Below are 20,224 nucleotides of genomic sequence, written 5' to 3' on the forward strand. Positions count from 1 at the left end.
CAATAAACACATAGGAACAAAAAGACAACAAAACAAAACATAATCCTGACAGACATATATATATATATATATATATATATATATATATATATACAGTATGTATGTAGCCTATATATTCATATATATATATTATTTTTTATTGTCCACTTGATCTCATTGTCTCTTTACCCAATTAACGTTCTGTATTATCTACAGTATCAAAGAGGTGAGCCTATGTTTTGTAAATACTGTGCCCGGCAGTCATGCCAACAATTCTATGACTCAATTTCTGTAGGCGCACTTATGGAAATTATTCTGGAAGTTAACTTTAAAGGAATTTATCATATTAGGCTATATATTTAATTCTATCTCAGCTAGTAATCAATAGGCTATAGGGGCCTATATACAGTAGCCTATTTAATAATAATAATAATAATACCCTAATATACAAATATTAAATAAAAAAGACACGATCATTGAATGGATTTAAAAGGCTGTGGGATGGGATGGATGAAAATGTTTTCTTGTAGGCCTATATTATTTTATGTTCTTACAAAATCTTTTAACATTTATTGCAAACAAACGATTGAAATAAAATTAATTTATTAACAATATCCATTTCCGATACTCCCATGTTGCTATGGTCACACAGGTTTGTTTACACATTAAACTTATGGCCAAAAGAAATACAGTTAATGTTGTTCCCTCAAGAATCAAGAATTCATGGCCACAAGAAAAATATGTCCTTCCCTTTAAAATAGGATCTTAAAGCCACGACTTCACATCACGTGGCCACAACATAAAAATGTGGTTGTTACCTCGACAAAATGATCTTTTGGCCATGACAAATTATCACGTTCCCACAAATTAATATGTCGTGACTACGACAAAACTATGCAAACCAAACATGTCCCCTCTCGTTCACCGTATTATATATATGTTTCATAAATAAATAATAAATTGTGAACCTTATTGTCAAGTGTAAAAAAAAAAAAACTTTATGAATACTGAGTATTATTGTAAAATAAAATCAGTTCGCACAATTTTGACACTTGCAGGGTATTTATTTACATTAGATTGCATTACATTACAGATATCACAAGAGTGGCAATGTATTCAATTAAACTGATTGTAAAAATTTAAAATGTAATTCATTTCTTATTCTTCCTTGATATGTTTCTGGATCCAGGAGAGAATGTCCTCATCGATATGAATGGAAAGAGTTCCGTCTGGATTAATGGGAACAGCAACAGGGAGACGAATATCCATCCTTGACAGTGTCATCTAGAGCAGCAGGAACAAAAATAATTTGTTGAATTTTCTTATTATATTTCTGTGAGAGTCACAATTTAACTGAAAACTATTTCACCTCTGGAATCCTAGCAATGACATTCAAGGATCTCTGAGTTGGCAAGGCTGCAGTCAGTTCAATCTCTTTCTCACTGTTCGTTGCTCTTTCAAGTCCAAAGCCCGTCTAGAAAGCCGCCATAGGGATGTGCTTCGACAGCCTAATTGGGACGTGATACAGAGATAATAACCATTAAATCACTGGCATTATTTTTTTTACATTACTCTATACATTTGTCATTCAGTGTTGCTGAACATTACTTTTTGGCGAATGTGGTGACAATTATTGGCAGCCTCTCCCATTCCAGCTCTAGACGTGCAGCAGGGAATTCTCCCAGGACACCGGCTTCAGCTTTAGCAGTGACTGCATACTGTTGGCATTCTTGACCCCAAGCAACCTTGGCCTGAAGGACATTTGTGTTCAAAAGATGGCAATGATGTAAGTTTTTTTCACTTGAGAAATTAATTTCGATAATAGTTCCAGTCTTACAGTGACTTTGTGCTTGCTCAGCAGGGCACCATCAGCACAGATCTTCAGGTTGTCATTTTCAGCGATGGAGGAAAGAATGAGCTGCACTCTTGCTGTTGGCTTGTCAAAGTAAGCAGCAAGTTGGTAGCCCAGCAGCTTGTGGTCAACTCTCACAGCACGGGCAATGACAGCAAAAACAGGTGGAAGAGCATTTCCGAGGAACTTAGCCTGAAAGCATAAACCATAATCAATTTAAGTGGAATTTAGTACAAAATGTCACCTTTAGGTTATGTGTCATGATCCTGGCTCTTTTCCTCTTTCTCTGTCTCCCTCTTGTGGTCACACACTCACTCACACACATCCTCTTCTCCGCTCATTATCTCTTACAGCTGTTTCCCCTTTCGTTCCCATCTCCTCACCTGTTCCCTTTTTTCTCTTGATTGTCAGCTTCTTATTCCCTCTTCCTAGCCCTGTCTTGTTGTCGGATTATTCAATGACCTTACGCAAGAGACGTCTGTGCTCCTGTCCTGTCCTGTCCTGTCCTGTCCTGTCCTGTCCTGTCCTGTCCTGTCCTGTCCTGTCCTGTCCTGTCCTGTCCTGTCCTGTCCTGTCTGTGGAAAGTGATACCATTCATTCTACTGTGAGTTAGACTGCCAACAGACTGTGTATTATCCAGCTGTGCCTGTTTGCAGAGTACCTGTTCAGCACCCGCTCTCGGCTGTTAACCCTCTCTGCTGTCTTCACTCTTCCTGACTGGTTGAGAGCATCTCGGGGTCCCTGGTCTCTACCCTCGTGGAAGTTTATGTTTACCTAAGTTCCAGTCATCTGGCAGTTTCTGTTCTGGCTCTGATTAATGCCTGTGATTTGTGTTCTAATTATTCATTGAGGACTATTTCCTTTATTTATTAAAGACTGTAAACTGCATCTCGCCCTGGTCTTCCATCATTCTCACCATAACAATATGTTATTAATGACACCAATTGATTCACCTGTTTCTGGAGAGCCTCAAAGCTATGCAGTGCTTCCACTGCTTACTGCCTTTGAAGCACCATGGGGTGCCAAGAACTGCAAGCAAAATTAAGTTTTGTAATAAGTAATCAATATAATCTAAAGTAATAATATAAAGAATTGGCTTTTTAGTAGTTACCCGATCTTTGTGGAATTTCTTGAAGGGCTCCATGATAGTGGCAGTCTAAAAATGCATATAAAATGATTCAGTGAAAAAAAATATTTATGACAAAAATATTGGCTACCTAACCAACACGCTACATTCCACGTCCTCACCTTACTCATACGAGAGCTGGACATGGAGGAGCTTGAGCTGCTGCTGCTGCTGCTGCTGCTCCTGCGGCTGCTACTGCTGCTTTCAGAAGAGACGCATTTCTGTCTTCAGTCTCCAGGATTTCCCTCAGTTTCAACAGGAAGGCCTTTCCTTCTGGAGAATCCTCATCAATGAGGCTGATTTGCTTAAGGATCCTCTCAGCAGCTCTAGGACCAACTTGGACTTCAAGCTCCAGTCTTTCAACTGCAGGACCTTCAGCTAAAGCCAAAATGACAATTATTATTTTGTCTGCAAAAATGTAAGTAATTTTCTCTGTAATTAATCATTTTGAATTAATCTGAATGAATACCTCTTGTCAGTGCAGCACGGGCTGAGTGCTGTCCAATTATGTAGAAGAGAGGAGAATTTCTGATAAAAGCAGCATTGTGAGAGTGCACCTCAACGCACCCCTTGATTTCAATGTATGGGACAGCAAGACCGAGAGTCTTGTGAAATGGAGCAGCAGCTCTCACTGGAGTCTCATCTGGTATTTCAGAGGACTGAAAAGAATAATGAAATATTATAACAAGCCTCGCTATTTTAAAACTTGAAGCCAATTAATTTCAGTCATATGTGTGTTCAAAATTTACCAAATACCCAGCAGGAGTCTTGGAATTTTGCATGGCCAACTCGGGTACTAAGGGAACAATCCTTTCAGCGTTGGGCTCTTCAATGTTTCTGACCACAGCAAGAGTTTCAAAGCTGTTGGAACAAGAAAAAGGTAAATCTCACTTTCAGAAACCTTTTGAATTGTTTATGAATTGATTTAGAATGTTAGCTACACTGGTCTGACTAAAGCCCCTTTCACACAGCGCTTTGAACCCGGCAAATTGCCGGCAAATTGCCAGAACACCTTCTGTGTGAATGCAAACACGACCCGGGATTGATGCCGGGATCGATGCCGGGTTGGGGACCTAGTAACATTGCCGTGTTCAGTCCCGGAACGCGCGCTGTGTGAACAAAAGCCGTGACAATGCCGTGTCGTAGTGATGACGCTGAAGCCGCGATCGTTCGCCAGCTGTGAAACGGTACGTAATGCGCAAGTTTATGATCGAGTCAGAGAAAAAATGCACAAGCGTGGTTTCTAGAGAGAGAAATTGCAGCTCATATGCAAACTTAACACGCTGCGGAGACATTACAAGTCACATCGATGTCACGTGTCTTTACGGAATTTTTACAGGTTGTGTGTGAACGCACTCTCTGATTCCGGAAAATCACTGGCAGTGTGAATGAACCAAAATCAAACGAACCCAGGTTAAATCCCGGGTCACTTTATCCGTGTATTTTCCGGAATATCTGTGTGAAAGGGGCTTAAGATTGCATTACCTCACATCAGCAATGTGTTCAGGAAGCTCAACAGGCAGAGCCTCCACCTTGTAGTTGCCCTTGAGAATGTCTGCTCTTGCAACCACTTTTCCAGGGACAATTGTACGGATCTTCCCTCTTGCCATAACAGCAGCTTGGATCAAGGCAGTGTTCACTCCCATCACAGCAAAGGTCTGGAGAGCAATACTGAAAAAATAATAATAAGGGAGATTGTTTGTTAAACTGTTGTCATGTACATTGTATCTCATCTTCATGAATGAAGCTGCAAAAGTTTACCTTGGTCTAGCTTCAGCCTGGAGTTGAACATCAGTCTTCTTGAGCTGCTCAAAGGTCATAGTCTCAATCTCCTCAGGGTGAGGAGGTGTAATGGTGGCCTTAACTAGAAGGATGAACAGAGCATCATCAAACTTAAAAGTTACAACCTCATATCCAAGAAAAGATTAACAATACTAAGGAAAAAAACGTACCATTGAGACTTGCAGCAGCGACAGCAGCAGTGTACAAACTGAGCTCCATGGGCAACCCAACTGCTGTTGGCAAGCTACGACGCACTTCAGATGCAAGCAGGGGTTTGGCATACTGGAAGGCAACTCCTTCCTGCAAAGCTTTAAGGGCACGCTTCAACAGTTCACGTGGTTTGGGTCCAGTGACCATCTGGGGATAGTGTTTATGAGAAACTTTATTCCAATTGTGAGAATTTTTTTAAGACAGATCACAAAAAAATATGGTAATGAGAGAGAAGGCATAAAGTAAAAACAGTACCGGTATTGCTTCTTCAATGAGGGTCTTGTCAATGTTGAAATAAGCCACTTCTTGTCCAAGTAATTTGATATAGGCTGAAGCCAATGGCTGATTGTTTGGCAAGGTCTTCCAGTTTGCGAGCTTGAGGAGTTAAAACAGAGAAGTCATATACATATGCCTATGTCATGCTTATAATATTACTTTAAAAAACGACATTTTATAATCCACTTGACAAGAAAACGTCCAGCTTACAGGGTGCGTTTGATCTTTGTGATACGATCAACACTTTCATCTGCAGCAGGAGATTGCAGAAGAGCCTCCTGGATTCCTTCAGTTCTCAGAACGATCTGTTTGAGAGAATTAACTGAGTGAAGACTGACATTTAAACATTTTAAAACCATGAACATGTTTTTTAATAACTATTGTTTGTCCCACCTCAAGAACATCAGCAGCAGCTCCAGCCAGGTAAGCACGTGCTTTAGCTACAACAGCTCTCGGCAGGATGGTGGCGGCATCATTGATCATGTAGGCACTACCAGCAGCTCCACTCATAAGAGGAGCTGCACAGGAAAAGAGGTAAAAATACATTTAATGTGTCAGGAGAATTTTTTACACATTTTAAGAAACACCCATGACATTGTTCGTTTTTAGCTCTCTTATAAAAATGGCTAGACTCACTGTGATAGAAGTCCAGCTGAATGGCTCTGCTGAAACGGAAGCTAAGCCTGTCCAGTTTGCGACTCATGAGCTTGATGGCAACATTAGCTGCACCCACACTGAAATGGACAACCATGATTACCTCTGGCGTGTGCTCATTTTATGTGATGAAGTAAAATATGTGAGAAAATGTTTTTTCTTACACAGATGCCATATCCGGAGCAGTGATTCTGGTCAAGGACTTGATGTGGGAATAGGTAAAGCTCGCAACATGCATGTTAGTCTCAGTCTTCAAGGCACCAGCAAGATTGGAGACGAGAGCCACTGAGGGCTTGGACTCAAACACAATACAAGCAACCATACGCACTTCAGGGTGGAGAGTCCTGTCCAATACAAGCTGAAGGGCCACTGGCTGAACCTGACACAAGAAACAAGGTTAGTATATTATTGGAAGAAAATGTGTGTAACCTTTAAAGTAATTGATTCCTACAATGTCTGACACGTACCAGTTTGTGCTCTTTCTTGGCAATGTTCCTCAGGGCCAAGATGGCATCAACCTGGACTCTAATGGTGCGTTCACACCGGACGCGAATTGCGCGTCAGGCGCGAGTGATTTCAATGTTAAGTCAATGCAAAGCCGCGTTACGCGCGTAAAAAATTCCTGCGGCGCGAATGAGGCGTAGAGCGCGGCGCGGTAGACGCGAATACGCCTCATTCGCGCGTCAAGTTCGCGCGAATGGCGCGAACTGAGCGTCTGGCGCGTTAAGCGCGTTATGCGCGAATGTTTTATGTAGTGCTTTTTGTGCATTCTCGTGTTTGACGCGAATTCGCGTCTGCCGCCCGAGTTGAAAAATCTGAACTTCTGCGTCAATTCGCGCCGCGTTAACCAATCAGGAGCCTGCTTGCTGCTGTCACGTGGTGAAGTGACAGTTTATAATGTTATTTTATGTTTGGCCTCAATCAATTATTTTGTAATATGACTAAAATGCACAACAAAGCAAATCTTTCACATAAAAACTCGATTTCAATATATGAGAGATACTCATTTTGTATTGAATGCTATTTATTCCATATCTATTCTAGATTATATGAAACATAATTATTCTAATGTAAAGACAACAAACACAATTTAGTGTATAAAAACAAAAATCACAGGACAGGTTTCACTTTTGGAGGCTGGCTCCATTTATTATCAAAACAAAAATAAATGACAGATTAGGTGGGTGCGGGCGAGGGTGAACCTCGCGCCGGGCTGTAGAGCGCGGGCTCGACAGGCAGCGACCACTCGAGGCCGAGGCCTTATACGGCCTACGCTGTCCTCGTCAGCGTCCTCACCGTTAGGTCCACCAAACCTAGCTCCTGGAGCAAATTGTGAAACTCCTGAAACCCTCCGGAGGGTCTGGTGGACCCGAGTACAGCGACGACGTCCCCTACGCAGCTGTTTCTGCTCTCCAGAGCATATACGAGCGGTGACTCTCTCGATTAATGCTAATGCTAATGCTCGATAAACATCTAAAAAAAGATGGCCGCCAAAACTTTCACCTCTGACGCGCGTAAATTTCGCTTCAAACTTTTGTTTTTACGCGCGTTGGACACGCGAATTAACACAAAGTGGTCAAGCGTCAAACTAGACGCGGCAGGCGCGAATTTGACGCGCTATTCGCGTCCGGTGTGAACGCAGCATAAGAGGCAGAGAAGTAGTTGCAGTTCTCAGTCCAGATAGGAGCTTCATGATGGGTTTAAGACTAACAGGGTGACCAGCATTGCCCAGAACTTTCAGAGCCAAAGTGATTTCAGGAATGTCGTTCTTTGAAATGGCCTCTGCAGCAATATCATGGATGGGCTGAGGAGTTTGAGGCACATACATTTAGACAAATAATATTAATAATATTTAGTAAGATAATATTTACTATAATAGAAAAATATTATATTAAGTCCATGGCAGAAATCTATGGAGGTCTTGAGGTGTTTACCCTGAGGAGCTCGGCGGAGCAAGTGGGAACTTCAACGCAGTGTTTGGCAATCATGGAACCATATCCCAGCATGACGACTTCATGAAGAGCTTGGATTGTGGCGATTTTCTCGTGCTTAGCCAAACTCTGTTCAGCAACATACAGAAATGATTAATTTGATTTTAGTAAGATTTGAAGAACAGCACTTTGAGTAAGATGTACCCACAGCTGTCAACTGGATGGTGTCCAAATCAGCAGTGACCATTTGCAGAGCAACCACAAGAGCCTGAATGAACTCAGGAATGGTAAGTTCACCAGCCAGAAACTTCTCCTTGATGAATTTTACAATGACTGGTGTGCCAACAGCAGGAAGAGCATCCAGAAGCCAGCGCCTAACAGATTCATTGTTTTCAAAATATGTTCATAATAAAAAAAAATCCTTGAACTATATTCCTATGATCTTATTGCTCAAACATTGTACCTGTAAACTGGTTTGTCCTTGAACTGAGCCCAGATAGCCTCAATATTCTCCAAGGTGGCAACACGCAGTAGCTACACAAGCTCAACAAACTTAAGTGGAGCATCATCATGGACCATGGCCACATTGTTTGCAACAAGGTGCTTTAAGACCTCAATAATCTAGAAAGAGTAAGGGCAAAACTCAGTTGATCATGGATCAAAGGCTTTCACTTGGAGACTGTTGTCTTGTGAGTAATGAATTATACCTGTGCTGGCGCATCACTGATCTTCAGAAGTTGAATGGGGGTCTGAAGAATTTCAGTTGAAAACTCATATTGCAGGGATCCACGGGCCAAGAAATCAGCTTTGATTGGAACAACAGGCGTCTTGTCCATCTCAACAAAAGTCAAGGTTTGTCTAAAAAAAATAAAAAAATGTATTTCTTTATTTCTTAGTAATATTTTTACTTCATATTTTTAAGAGAAATCTCACAGATGATCAATCTTACTTTGCTTCCATCTGGGCAGCACCATGGATCTCACTGAAGGGTGAAAACTGATATACTTCCTCAACTGTTGCTTCAGCGATCAGTACACCGGCGGCAGATGGTTTCATGATGTAGTTGTAAGATGCAGTTTCAATCAGACTCTTGACCCTCTGTTGGGAGAAATGTACGTTATCATTTGACTCTTGGCATTTTCATTATATTGAGTAAATATTTCAATTCTTTCTCGTCTTTTTCATTACCTCTGTGCATTCAGCACACCTCTCAGTGTATGCCAAACCGATGTCCTTCATGATTCTCTCCTGGCAGTGGCTCAGATCCTTAGACTTGGTGACAATAATGTGGTTGGCCTTTGGATCCTCATTGATGATGTAGTGGGTCCTGCACACTCCTTGAACTCCAGCCTTGAAGGACAAGTCAAAGAATTAGATTGCAGAACTCAAAAAAGATCAAAAACATGGAAACTAGGATCACTTTCTTACCTCTTGCAGCTCATAGATGTTCTGGGTCTTCTTGAGGTTGAGCTGAAGGATGTTGAGGATTCCTCTGTGCAGGTTCAGTACTGTAGGGGAGACTCCTGCAGGGGCGAATACCTTTCCAACCACACCATTAGCATACTCAAACTTGATGGGAATCTGAAGCTGAGCAGCCAGAGCTGAGGTGAGCTTAGTGGCAGGAACAAATGGATCCTTGGGCCAAATGCCAGCATACTCGTGGAGCAGAGGATCCATGAGCTGAAAATAAATAATTTCACTTAAAACAAGGGAATTGTTGCTTTTAACAGTTAATGCTTGCTAACGCAGTTTTAGTTTTTCCTTAGTGTTGAACACCTACAAAGTTTACAGTTCTCAATGGTCATTACCTTCATCATGAAGGTGTTCTCTGTCACGGCACTGAGGTGAACCTTGCTGCTGACTTTTATTCCTGCTCTGGCCAGACCTTCTTGAGGAAGACCACCCAAGAGCAGAGCCTCATACTTGTACACATAGGTCTTGTCAGGGGCAAACTCAGGAACTGAAAATGGTAGAGTATTTTTTTGGTTGAGTTTATGCAAGTATACAATAGTTGTAAATTACCTATTTACAAATTACCAAATTACAATTTTTTTACTTACCGAGGTTGATCTGTTGACATGCTAAAAGAAACAAATAAGAAAATGTGCTTTGAAAATGACTTCATTTAACTAATTTATTTTTTAAGTGGTTCTAATTTACTTCCGTAAAGAGAAATATTTTAAGAAAAGAGATACAGGAAACAGAACATAAAACTTACCCACAAGGGCTACAGTCAGGGCAAGCACAACAGCTATCATGGCTGATGGTTGGTGAAGAGCTTCTCAGAGAATCAGATCTTTTATATTAGTTTATTGCTAACCAAGTATTCATTTTTGGGTCAACCTCTGAACATCAATATCAATTACAGGTTAAGTTACCCTGGCCTGTCATGTCACCCTCAAAAGCAATGACCAGTGTCAATTTTTTATTTTTTATAAGCTTCCGTACTGTAAAAGCCAGCCTTTAAGGAGACAAAAGTGGATACAGGCAATAAGACGTGAAGCATCAGCAGGAAGAATGGGTAAATTGTGACATAGACCAATAAAATTTAACTTCTCAATATATCTCCTCCTCTCAGGTTCACATAGGGTGGTGAAATAAGCAATCGACATGGTTAAAATTCGGAATGATTTTTTTTTTACAATATCATGTTGCGTTCCAGTGGGCGTAGTTCTCAGAGTAGTTCGAGAACTAGTTGCGCTCTGTCTCAATTGATCCACTTTTATGTCCTGAAACAACCGTTTTTTTGGGGTCGACAGCTTATAGAAATTTATTTCTGGGTTATTTAGCTTGTTTGCTGTACACCTTGTCACATAACAAAAAAACAAAACAATGTCTAAAAGCTGCTATAAGTCATAAATGACAAGGAGGCAGCCTCTCGCAATGCAAAGTCAATGGAGACGGTTGGATTGTTTTCCCCCCCGGTGTGGGCGTGGCCTTAATACCTCTGTCTCTATGCTGTCATGCGTCTTGGCATGCTCCCTATCAGTTGTCACATTGCTGTTGGGTGACTTTCTGCCACTCCTGGTGAAACATTTAAAGCACCCTAGTGAATTTTTTTTTTATATATTCCCTTTTTCAATAGTATATTGCAAATATACTAAAAGTATATTAGCATCATGCTCTTACCTATTTTCACTATACAACTTTTAACACTTTAAAATAATTGTTCTTTAGTATATTTTCAAAAAATATATTTTAGTAAAATATACTTGAAGTGAAAATTCAGTTAATTTTTTTAAAGTGTATTTATTTGCACTTTATTTATTTTGCACTTTAAATATATTTTAGGTATATTTTAACTGTGTGCTGGAAATGATCATTGTAACAATGCATAGAAAGTATACTTTCAAAATACATTATAGTATACAATAGTATTTTGTACAAAGTATAGATAAGTTTTATCTGTCTAATAATGTACATTTTGTTATTGAAGACAAAGTATGCAATTTGTAGTATTTGGAATAAGCCAAAGGTATTAATGAGCCTATACTTTTTACTCAGATAGCCTATACTGTATCACACCATGATAGCGTTGTGGGCAAGTTTGCCGACATGTGCTTCGGGAGACCCGAGTTCGAGTGTTGGCTTGTGGACCTTTCCTCATCCATCCATCCATCTCTCTCTCTCTCTCTCTCTCTCTCTCTCTCTCTCTCTCTCTCTCTCTCTCTCTCTCTCTCTCTCTCTCTCTCTCTCTCTCTCTCTCTCTCTCTCTCTCTCTCTCTCTCTCTCTCTCTCTCTCTCTCTCTCTCTCTCTCTCTCTCTCTCTCTCTCGTGTAGCTACTGTCCTATCCTAATAAAAGGCAAAAACGCCAGGAATAAAAAAAAAAAACTAAATAATAAAAATTATATATATATAGACTTATGGTATATTGCTTGTATGTTTCGAAGACACTCGTAATGAATTTGTAATGTACTTGTAACACAAATAAAGTACACTTTAATATCACTAATCAAGCATGTAATTAGTCCCTACACAGGCATATACTTAAAGTATATGAAGTATACTTGAAGTCAGCCCAATTTAGTACACTAAATACACTTAAAGTTATGCTTTACTACAATTTAATTACCACTAAAATATACATAGTACAAAATGAGTTGTTTCAAAATACCACACTTCAAGTTAACTAATCATTAACACACTTGAAGTATACTGATAATTAGTCTGACTGTTTTTTTTTTCTTGTTTTTTTTTTTACCTTAGAAGCATGGCTTTATTTGATGGCTGGTGACCCTCTTGCTTACATTCCAGAGGTTTTCAGTGGGTTTCAGGTCTGGAGATTGTGATGGCAATGACAGGGTCTTGATCTGGTGGTCCTCCATCCACACCTTGATTGGCCTAGCTGTGTGGACTGGAGCATTGTTCTGCACAAAAAAAAACATTGTTAGAGCAGAAGAAAGCATTTTTTCTTTCAGGATAATCTTGTATGTGGCTTAAATTATGCATCCTTCGCAAAGACGTATCTGCCCGATTCTAGCCTTACTGAAGAACCACCAGATCATCACCAATCCTCCAACAAATTACACAGTGAGAGACTGAGGGTTGTAGGCCCGCCTCTCCAGGTCTCTGTCTAATTCTTAGAGGAAATACAGGTGTTGGGAAAAGCTGAAAACCGGACTCAGAGAAGATCAGAATCAGGCAGATCTGTCTTTGTGAAGTACACATGACTCAAGACACGTACAAGGTTATCCTGGAAGAAAACATACTTCCTTCTGCTCTGACAATGTTCCCAAACTTGTATATATATATACAGTGGTGGCCAAAATTATTAGAACGGTAAGATTTTTTAAAATGATTTAAAAGAAGCCTCTTCTGCTCATCAAGGCTTCATTTATTTAATCCAAAATACAGCAAAAATAGTAATATTGTGAAATAATTTTTCAATTTAAAATAACTCTTTTCTATTTGAATATATATTAAAATAAATAAATAATTGTTTTTAAAGCTGATCTCAGCATCATTACTCCATTCTTCAGTGTCACATGATCCTTCAGAAATCATTCTAATATGATGATTTGATGCTCAATTATTATTATTATCAATGTTGAAAACAGTTGTGTACAATTTTTTTCAGGATTATTTGATGAATAGAAAGTTCAAAGTTTATACGCGCGTATAAATATAACTAATTATTATTCATAATGGATTATGATCAATAATTAATAATTGAATTATTTTCAGAATTTACTGTAGCAGAATCAATCAATAGTATGATCATTTTATCAGTTCATCCAATGAACAGAAAGCATAAACAATTATTAACTCGAGGAAATATAATATCTTCCTGGCCAAGAAAGAATAATCCCCAGCTAACAGTAAATTAAGAAATAAATCAAGGGTAAAAGCATAGGTAACTTAGATCGCAGTTCAAGACAATAAATTCGTAAGCACATAACACAAGTAATACTTCTCTTTTTAAATACAAACAATACTTTATTGATTATATGACTAACACATAAAACTAATATCTAACACAAACACACGCACACGCATTCATACAAGTTGCCGAAAGAAAGAAAGAAAGAAAGAAAGAAAGAAAGAAAGAAAGAAAGAAAGAAAGAAAGAAAGAAAGAAAGAAAGAGTTTGGAAAGAATGAGTTTAAGAGTGAGATGAGGAAATCTCAAGATTCTATGCACTTATAAGACATAACCTGAACGAACCATCAATAATTAATTTCACCCTTCGTTTCTTAGGTGGGTTACTAAATCTGTATCAAATACACCAGTTCAGTTTAAGAGTCTGGAGGCAGTACTTGCTTGTTTGCGTTCCTTTTTTTCTCTTGGGATTCCCTTTCCGCGTAAAAGGGGTTTCCCGAGTTCGTTCGGGCGGTCAATCACGTGGTGTACTGGCGGGTTGATGGAAGTCTTTGTTTGAAGCTGGCTTTGCAGAAGAAATGTGGACCGAAACTTTGCCGCAAAACTTAACTTAGAACCGAGACTCACAACGGAAAATAAAGGAAAGCTTAGAAAAGAAAGAAAATTGAGACGAGAGTAGATGATGGCTTTAATGAAGCTGTTGAACCCGTTCTTCTGATCTTAATTTGGGTTCTTTGTCTCTGCGCCCCCAACCTCCTCGAGAACTTTTTGAAGAGACTTTTTCGAGAGCGAGTTTCTTTGTTCGGGTCTAAGATTTTAAACTCAAAGTTTGTCCAACCTCCAGGATGAGTTCTGGCCAATTAGACACTGGCTAAATTTAGGAGGTGGCGTTCTTTTCAGTTCTGATCGTAAATCATGCTTATCTGTGCTCTCCTTACTAACAGCAGAGGTGGACGAAGTACACAACTTCCTTACTTGAGTGAAAGTACAGATACTACTGGTCAAATATTACTCCGTTACAAGTCAAAGTTGTAAAGACCTATTTTTACTTAAGTAAAAGTACAGAAGTACTCGTTTTTAAAAATATTTAAGTATCAAAAGTAAAAAGTAAATGTCAATGCATTGTTTTATTATTGTTGCATTGTTGTATGTAATACTTAAAGTACCGTATGCCTCTGAATCTATGCCTGCATACCCTCATATCAATATCACATTTATTTCTAGAACACAGTTTCAGTAGTGGGATTGAATGTGAGATTGAATAAGTGCACTCAATAACGTCCACAATGGTTTCGGACACCCAAATGGCTGTTCCCTCAAATACTGCCCTATTTAAAGTTTTTTGGCTTTTAGTATGAATATGTTCGCCTTACTGTTATCTATAAGCTAGTGTGCAAAAAAGTGACAAAATTCGCATTTAGAAAATCAAACCCAACGTTGAAAATGAAAATCAGGTTTATGTCAGAATCCAATGTCAGATTGACGTTGATCTCCAACATTGGACAGACGTTGTATTGTGGTTGAAAATGAAAATCGGGTTAACGTCAGAAACCAACATCAGTCGAGTCCCGACGTCAACCCTACTTTTATTTTCAATCAATATCCAACGTCAATCTGACGTCGGGTTCTGATGTCAATCAGATGCAGGGTTCTGACGTCAACCCGAGTTTCATTTCCAACCAAAATGCAACCCCTGCAACCAAAATCATCCACTGACTGATGTTACTTTCTACTCAAGGACCTTGACAGAATTGTAGTGGAGTAAAAAGTACGATATTTGTCTTTCAAATGTAGTGAAGTTAAAGTAAAAAGTTTCCAGAAAAAATAATACTCAAGTAAAGTACAGATACTCAAAAAGTGTACTTAAGTACAGTACTCAAGTAAATGTACTTTGTTACTGTCCACCTCTGACTAACAGAGAGAACAAATGCTACAGTTTAGACATCATTAGTATTATAAGAATACGAAACATTTTACACAGATTTCACTCAAGCCATCTCTTGAGTTAAGAGCATACAGTCATATTGATATGAAACACAACACACTTTCATTCAAACATCTAACAGTTATAACCATTAAATGACTTGTAATGTAGTCTAAGCAAGTATAGACACATATATACGGTGGCCGAGAAGGGTCACAACACAAACAAACGCCACAACAACTACATCTCCAAAACACCTCCAAATTCAGAAAACACATGCAAACGCCGCCACAACAACTACATATTCAGAAAACACCTCCAAATTCAGAAAACACATACAAACGCCACAACAACTACATATTCAGAAAACACCTCCAAATTCAGAAAACACATACAAACGCCACAACAACTACATATTCAGAAAACAACTTTGTCGATTTCACATCACGCACGCTGCAAATATTCCAGCCCGTTCTCATCCTAGGGCGTCATATATTGACGCTTTTGACATTTCGTCTACATCGAACGCACATGGCACCCTTTAGCGTCAATATGAGACGCAGATAGAAATGGGCCAGAAGGCGCCTCCTAGCGGTCTAACCCTATTCCTACACTACACCTAAACCTACCCATTACCGAACAAAGCTCTGTGCGTCTCATATTGACGCTAAAGGGTGCCATGTGCGTTCGATGTAGACGAAATGTCAAAAGCGTCAGTATTATGACGCCCAAGGATGAGAATGCGTTGAATATTCACAGCACGAGCAAATAGGGAAACGAACTGCAAACTGCAAAGACACAACGGAAATGTTTCCAGGGGGGCCATAATCAGTGACGGCTACAAGAGGTAAGTGTTTCTCTTTTATTATTACAGACTTGTCGATGTGCTCTGATACCGAAGTGGTTTTGTGTGTTTTCAACATATTAAGTTATTGTCCCCATAATGTATTAGTCCACGCAGATAATTGTTAAACGTTCTGCCAACGTTGTTAGCTGGAAACTAGCTGGCTAGCTCGCTTCTGGTCACTAAATAGATGCATTACCGGCGTTTTTACATTGTTGTCCTGATATCTGAACTATTTATTTATTTTTCAGATTGAAATGTTCTGTCCGTTTTGTGCTGCAAACCACTTCGGTATCAGAGCACATCGACAAGTCTGTCATAATAAAAGAGAAACACCAGAGAATGTCTAATAAGGCCGTAGACAGGCTCTGGAAACCCTTACCTCTTGTAGCCGTCACTGATTATGGCCCCCCTGGAAACATTTCCGTTGTGTCTTTGCAGTTTGCAGTTCGTTTCCCTATTTGCTCGTGCTGTGAATATTTGCAGCGTGCGTGATGTGAAATCGACAAAGTTGTTTTCTGAATATGTAGTTGTTGTGGCGTTTGTATGTGTTTTCTGAATTTGGAGGTGTTTTCTGAATATGTAGTTGTTGTGGTTTTTGTTTGTGTTGTGACCCTTCTCGGCCACCGTACATATAGGTTGTAGACAACAAAGAATTATGTAGTTGAACGATATTTGATTATAGGTCAGTCAAGAATTGTTCTGGGATGAGTTTTATGGATTTTGATATGTAAAGTGTGTTGGTGTGTAAAGTGTATGGGGTTTAAGACATTCCAATCTGAGGTCATGGATAGTTCCTGCTTAAGTCTGTTTTGTTCATCTCTTGGGACCTTGGTCCTTAAGAAAGACGGGGTCTGTTAGTCGCAGGGGTCAGGTGACCTCTTGGTAGGGCCCTGAGCAGTACCATTTCTGAACAGATGTGTCTTGCAAAATTATCAAACGTTGACAACGTTCTTCCTTTAGTTAAACAATGGGTTTGGTGATTTGAGTCTGGAATGTGAAGACTCTTTGTGGGATTATGTATGAACAAAATCACCTAAAATCTTCAATTGTGTTTGGTTCATTCTCGTAGTCGTTACAGTACAGAAACTATACTACAATAATATTTAAATATCAATATATTTGTCACAGGCTGGTTTAAGCAGGGTCTAAGTGCAGCAGTTTTAACTTTAATTACAAGAAAAAACTCAAATCTTTACAAAACAGAATCTCTGGAACAAGGATCATGAACAGAACAACCAATGTAACAACATAGAACTGACAATGAACTGAACGGCACACAGGGTTTAAATGCACAGGAACTAATGAGACTAATTAATGAGACACACCTGAATAGAACTAACTCAATCAGTTACCATAGAGACAAACAGGGAGAGAATGGAGGAGAACTGAACTAATTAACTGACAGAAAAACACTAGAATATGCGGGATCCGAATTAGGTGGTGTGGCCGGTTAACATCAACTGTGCTGAGACTGGAGAGGATGAATGCAGGTAGTATGGATGATTATGATGATGATTCTTCAATAATTGATAGTGAGGGATGGTCTCAGGTTCTAGATGCGTCAAACAAACAGAAAAATAGAGATTCTGAGTCAGATGACAGATGAGTCAGAGGTAGGAGGAAATAACAAGATGTAAACTTGCACTCGATCGGCCAAGTCCGGCATCCGACCAGCGCAGAATAATCAAATGTAACAATTTATTATGTCAGGTAAATGAATCATGCCAATTTCATAATCAATTCAAAGATAATCGATACAAAACATCAAATGCTCTGGAATAAAGAGAAGAGATGCGAACCCAACATTAAGAAATACATGAAGCTGAGAGTCTCACTCACGGGCTAATCTGAATTACAGAAAAGGCCCCGATCTTCTCGTTGCATTTCATTATATAGACAGAACCTCTTTCACATTGAAACATCTGCTAACAATGGGAATTTACATTCAGAGTTGACACCTTTTGGGGGGTAGGAGACCATTTGTCTAGAGACCACCTTCCTTTGTGTGCCAGCTATCTCTAAACTCTTAAAAACCATATTACCTTTTGTTTTACTTATTTGGAAATTAGACATTTGTACCAGTCGCACTGAGACATTTCAAATGATACCAAACATGTGTAATACTCGATGATAATTATTCACATTAAACCATTTAGATTCTTGGGTGAGTTTTTGGTGATCTTCGCATGGGGGAGAAGGAGTGGGGGATGAGAGCATGAAATGTAGATTAGGATGATTCGGAGGTGAGACTTTCATCTCTATATTGCACAAGGGTGAGTTCAAATGTTAATTTCCAGAGAGGTCCTTGTCCTCTCAGGGCCTCAAGTAGACTGCCTGGCATTTATCTAATTTCTCAAGTCTTACAGTTATTTCAGTCTTACAAAGACAAGGAAAATGGAGGTGGAATACAAGGTAATAGTAACATTTGCTGGAACAGTTGAACACATCAATAATCCAATGAGACTTAAATAATCAAAAAAGCAATATGAAATATTAAATCTGCAAGGTAAAACAATCGAGTCCTCCTTTTTTGTGTGGACAGAAAACAACTGCGTTAAAGATCAAAGAGCTAGGTGGTGCAGCAGTCAAATGTCATGTACCGGGGGAACTTGACAATCTTAAATTAGTGATTATGGGAGTGCCTGTGTCCTTATCTGACTAGGTATTAAAGACACATATAACGAATGAAATGGTGACAGAAGTGAAGCATTTGCATGCCAGTAAAAATGGTTGGAAAGAAAGTAGTACTACTGTTGTATTAACTTTCAATTGCAAAAACTTGGCGGAGCACATCAAAATTGGATATGTGTGCAATACGGTCCTTAAGAATATGTTGCAAATGTGGCAGAGACCATGATTATGGGCAATGTGGAGAGGGGGTTGAACCCAAATGTTGTAATTGTGAAGGTCCACACAGTGCAGTGTTTCTAGGTTGTAAAGCCCAAAAACAAGCTACAGAAGCAATGAAATACAAAACAGTACAAAATATTACATATGCTCAAGCAGTTAAACAAGTACATGATGTAAATGGAAAATTGAATGAAAATGACACAACTCAATCTAAAGATGCATGCAGTCATAAATGTCTCTTGGATGTGTGATGGATTTTTTAATTAATCAACTTTAATTAATCAACTAGCATTTGTTTTTCTTGCAGGGACGACATTCATATGCTTTTAAATATTTCCAAACTCTTTGGGGAAAACTTGTGTGTGTGTGTGTGTGTGTGTGTGTGTGTGTGTGTGTGTGTGTGTGTGTGTGTGTGTGTGTGTGTGTGTGTGTGTGTGTGTGTATAAATAACAAAAAGGGGAAGTGAAACTAGACAGATGACTAGTTCTCAAACCTTGTAATAAGTAATCACAAAAACAGAGTTTGCTTGTGCCAGTGACAGAGGAAAAAGGTTGGGGCTTTTGAACCAATTGAACCAATCATATTGAAGTTGACATGTTAGTCTTATTTGTTTTCTCGATTCTATAAAAACTGTTGTATCCGTGTTTTCTGGTGGGATTCTCAATGGAATTTGTCTGAGATCCTCCAGCCTTGCTTCTTGGGAGAGATTCCCTGAGAACTGCTTGGGAAGATCTCCTGGCTGTGATTAAAGCATTTAAAGGACATTTGCAGGTCTGTTTGTCGATTTATTCCTGCGCAGGAAGCTAGTTTAGGAAGTAAGCTAGTTTAGGGGGAACAATTTAATTAGGTGTTTGGACAGGGACGTCGATTTGTAGACGAGACCCAGGGGACGTTGATTTGTAGACGAGACCCAGATAGACTAAACGTCGACAGTAGATGTTCGGGGACGTCGATTTGTAGATGAGACCCAGATAGTTAGGTTTAGGGAAAAATCTACCACAGATTACCACATGCTTATGGTAAACAAAATCAATTTTGTGGCATTTATAGCAGAAGTCTCAAACAGCCAAAAGAACTGAAAAACTGAAAATCATAATATCCGCACCTGGATATTACTGAAATTTCAGTAGAACAGATTCAGATGTTACTTGGACAAACCGAAGGAACTTCAGTGATATGTGATCCTTCAGGAAGTCAAAGAAGTAAAACCATGAAATGAAAATACTACAATGGAATCTCCGAAGTTTGATTGCGAATGGCCAAGAATTTAAAAGATTTGTACATCAGTCAACAGTGTTACCAGACATTATTTGTATTCAGGAGACTTGGCTTCATCCGCAATTAAATTTGTATCATTCTTGGTTACAAGTTGGTTAGAAAGGGTAGAATTGGATCAAATGGTGGGGGATGTGGAACCTTTGTTAAAGATGGGGTTGCTTTTAGAGAAAGAATATTAGATACTCAGAGTGAATGA

General features: G+C 39.3%; 1 protein-coding gene and 1 pseudogene across 2 annotated transcripts in view; one reads left to right on the forward strand and one right to left on the reverse strand.

Annotated features, from left to right (window-relative positions):
* Nucleotides 1–1,073: 1,073 nt before the first annotated feature.
* LOC309476668 (vitellogenin-like) lies at nucleotides 1,074–10,068 on the reverse strand (annotated as a pseudogene). The gene is made up of 29 exons (XR_014211675.1): nucleotides 10,029–10,068; nucleotides 9,871–9,891; nucleotides 9,619–9,770; nucleotides 9,239–9,490; nucleotides 8,999–9,160; nucleotides 8,760–8,908; nucleotides 8,518–8,668; nucleotides 8,274–8,431; nucleotides 8,019–8,184; nucleotides 7,814–7,939; nucleotides 7,523–7,683; nucleotides 6,347–6,404; nucleotides 6,044–6,258; nucleotides 5,862–5,959; nucleotides 5,619–5,743; nucleotides 5,436–5,530; nucleotides 5,205–5,331; nucleotides 4,910–5,096; nucleotides 4,719–4,821; nucleotides 4,443–4,628; nucleotides 3,707–3,818; nucleotides 3,427–3,616; nucleotides 3,080–3,335; nucleotides 2,943–2,987; nucleotides 2,785–2,860; nucleotides 1,817–2,023; nucleotides 1,588–1,730; nucleotides 1,349–1,487; nucleotides 1,074–1,263 (listed from the first exon to the last, which is right to left on the reverse strand). The product of XR_014211675.1 is annotated as a vitellogenin-like (transcript).
* The window catches only part of dzank1 (double zinc ribbon and ankyrin repeat domains 1), a 232,988-nt gene continuing 217,055 nt past the window's right edge, over nucleotides 4,292–20,224 (forward strand). The window contains exon 1 of the mRNA XM_082139832.1: nucleotides 4,292–4,296. The gene's annotated coding sequence lies outside the window, so the exon portion shown is untranslated. The remainder of the gene's footprint in view (nucleotides 4,297–20,224) is intronic.

The sequence above is a fragment of the Leuciscus leuciscus genome (genome assembly GCF_965113295.1).
Source record: "Leuciscus leuciscus genome assembly, chromosome: 15".
Classification (NCBI taxonomy): domain Eukaryota; kingdom Metazoa; phylum Chordata; class Actinopteri; order Cypriniformes; family Leuciscidae; genus Leuciscus; species Leuciscus leuciscus.